Here is a 3,975-nt window from a genome sequence, read left to right on the forward strand (position 1 = left end):
GCTCCGGTCAAAATAACTTATAGTGAATGGCAGGTGTACGAACCAAAGAGAATAAAACATGTGACAACACCAGCCAATAAAATGCGACTAAAGGCGGGTTCTTTTTGGTTACCACAGAAACGGCTAGATCAGGGCTTTTCAATCCGCAGGACGCTGTTCCATCATGGCGTAGATCTTCCCTGTATGTTTAACCGCAAAATTAGAAAGGATTACAGGATTGCCCGAGTAACTAGATAACATCACATGCCATTGATATACATGCTATTGTACATATGTATTAGTATTATTAAAAAGCAACCTTAAAATCTGGTTAGGAAAAGGCAGAATTTAAGTCAAATCCAGCATCCGTTTTGTTAAGAGCTGATTATGCAGCTTCTGCTTCCCTAATTGATTTGCGGTGATTTTACACACACACACACACACACACAGCGTATGCATGTATAGAATTATACTTAGTGTAAGTGTGTATATATATATATATATATATATATATATATATATATATATATATATATATATATATATATATATATATATATAGAGAGAGAGAGAGAGAGAGAGAGAGAGAGAGATACATACATACAGAGACACACTGATGATGGAGCTTCTGCTTCCCTACTCCATAGCGCGCGTACACACACACACACACACACACACACACCATGTAGACACAAACCTACAGAATCAACTTTTTATAAAAGAGTCACAATTTCCCCCGCTTACTCTGTCACCTGTCTGTATAAACCTGGCTGCTCTGACTGCAGCTATTAAGCTTCCTGTTTTTGAGCTTTGTCTACCAGCTACTAACATGTGACACTGCAAGAACTAAAACGATTTTTGAGGAAGCTGAAGTGTTGAGCTGCCAAGACACTTCCTCTGTCGGGAAGCTCGCTTTGTCAGAAAGGATAAGATTATTACAAAGAGCACTACAAAAGGAAACTTGTATATAAAATTATTGAAAAAGTATATAAAAATATGAAAACCAATAAGAGCGTGTTTTATAATGAATTTATTCGCTCTTTATGTAAAAATCTTAAAAATGTATTTCTTTATTATTAAAGACTTTAGTGTTTTTGTATTTTTAAAAAGGCAATTTTACTCTAGGCTGTGTGGAAACAGTAAGTTATGATAACTGTAACTGTCTTGTGGTACTGCTAACCATAGGCTATTGCTTGTGTTCTAGAAAATACTACTTCTGCTCAGACTGAGCCTCTGCCGTGCTTGAATCCATCATAGGGGTACTCACACACACACACACTCATTCATACATCACAGGCAATTTGGGAACACCAATTAGCCTAAGATAAATGTTTTTGGACTGTGGAAGGAAGCCGGAGGAAACCCCCAATCATCAGGAGAACATGCACAGACAGACCCGAGGTGGGAAACAAACCCAGACCTTTGAGGTGCAAAGCGACAGTGCCAGCCAATAAACCACCATGGCGCTGACAAGTAAATATATGCTTGGATTAAGATAAATGCATATTTGTCGGTGGAAAACTCATTAATTTATTATCAATACAGCTTATCCTGCACAGGGTCACGGGGTTGGAACCTATACCTTAAGACTTATGGCACAAGGCGGGGTATACACTGTACAGATTGCCAGTTCATCGCAGGGCACGCACGCATGTGCACACATGCACACAATAACAGACTACAGGAAATTTGGCCTAACTACAGGCCTATTAGCCTAATCCTAATGTCTTTGGACATGAAAACTCCATGCACACAGAAACGAGGCGGGAAGCAAACCGTTACCCTGGAGGTGCGAGTCCACAGTGCTAACCACTACACTACTGTGCTGTCTACAAACATTTTAATTAACCTAAATATTTGCTTGTTTTTGGAATATAAAATAGGCAATCAGTATAGGGTAGGACCGGAAGAGAGAGAGAAAGAACACAACCATTTATTTGACCTTTTATCTTTTGTTGACAGGATGTTTATAACAGTGGAGAATGCCTGAGAAGGGTAGGCTGTTTAGCAGACTGTTAACCCCAAGGGGATTGCAGCAATCCACTTGTGATGGAAAATAATCTTGTCTGGATCTGACTAGCAAGAAACAGGATGATGGATGGACACTTAGGCTTTTATTGATTTTGGGACGTAGATGTAGGTGATACTGTCTTAAGGCAAAGCTTCCCTAATGGACTAATGTGTACAACCATAAAGATAAGGACCTACTTCAAATAAAGCAGTAACAGCAGGATTACAATGGTTTAAGCACAATAATAATAAAAAAACAGCATTTTATATATATATATATATATATATTATAATATTTATATATTAATATATATATTAATATATATATATATATATAATATTTTTCATGTTCTTCATTTACAAGAAATGTGTTAGATCAATAAGTGTAAGTATCAGCTGTGTGCTCTTTGTTTTGCCAGCTGAGCCTTGGAGAGATTAACCCCTGTGATGCCAGGTGTGGCTCTGAATACAAGCACACAGACCCTGCTTTTATATATATATTAGTGCTGTCAAAATTAGTGCGTTAACGCATGCGATTAATTTGAAATATTTAACGCATAAAAAAAAATTAACGCAATTAACGCGGTTGCAGTTTTTTTTATTTTCTGTTGTGGCCGACGTGTGTTCAACGTGCAAAGTAGTATGGATAAGACCAAGGAAGGACTTTTAGACGGAAAGTTTCAGTATAAAACTCTGCCGGATGGTCCTGTGGATAAAACAAAAGTAATCTGTACATTTTGCAAAGCCGAATTTAAATACCAGAGAAGTAATTCGTCTTTGACATATCACTTAAAAGCAAAACACCCCACCGAAACAATCTCTACAGGGCCTCACCAATGTAAATTGCATTGATTGTTTTGAAATTCAAATGACACAAATGGCACATACCTGTGTTTTTATTTCTGTAATAAATATGGCTTTCAAGCCAACAGTTAATTTGGAGAATATTGATGGTTTATTGCAGGTATGTTGTTTACATGAGAAAATCTGTGTTACAAGTTAAACAAAAATTCCAATAAACAATCATATTTGAATTTAAATAGTTTCATTGTCTTGAGTTTACATTAATTATTTACATTTACATATCCAAAAAGTTTTAGTCTTTTAATTGTGATTAATCGCGATTAATTGCAAAAAATTGTGCGATTAATTAGTTAATTTTTTTTAATCGATTGACAGCACTAATATATATATATAAAAGCAGGGGTTAATCTCTCCAAGGCTCAGCTGGCAAAACAAAGAAGCAATCTTAGCATTAAGAAATCAGTATTTGGTGGAATAACCCTAATTAGCAATTACAAATTTTCTGCATGCTCCATTCCAGTTTTCTGGAGTAAATTGCAGTGCTCTCTTATAGTGGTCTCTACAATGGTGGTCTCTTTTGGCACCCTTTATAAAAAATGCAAAACATATGACATTTCCTTTTATTTTTATTTGTTATTTTTCCCCCTTTCATTCATTCATTTATTCATTCATTTATCTTAGTAACTGTTTTATCCTCGGAGAGCCACAGTGGATCTGTAGCCTCTCAGGAACACCCTGGATGGGACACCAATCCACATCCACAGGGGCAATTTAGCAAAGCCACCTACTGGCTGTTTTTTGGACAAAGGAAGGAAATGCGAGAACCCAGAGGAAATAAACACAAAAAAGAACACACAATTCCTCACGTGGAGTATCCTGAGTTCAAAATCAAACCCTGTAACTGTGAGTCAGAAATACTACTAGCACAATTAATTTTACAGAACAATGGTTTGAATGTATTGGCACCATATTCCCTGCATCAGGTAGAATAATGGCACAAAATATTTTTCTTTAATGGATAACAAGGTTGAAATTGTGTTCTGGGATCTTGGTCCACTTCTCCATGTAAACTATTTAAAGCTCCCTTTGTGGCCTTCTTCTTATTATTATTGTTTGGGTCAATCATCTTAATGAAAACTATGACTACGATCAAGATTGACCATCCTAGCAAAAAGAAACATA

Source organism: Clarias gariepinus, chromosome 8 (genome assembly GCF_024256425.1).
Source record: "Clarias gariepinus isolate MV-2021 ecotype Netherlands chromosome 8, CGAR_prim_01v2, whole genome shotgun sequence".
In the NCBI taxonomy this organism is placed as follows: domain Eukaryota; kingdom Metazoa; phylum Chordata; class Actinopteri; order Siluriformes; family Clariidae; genus Clarias; species Clarias gariepinus.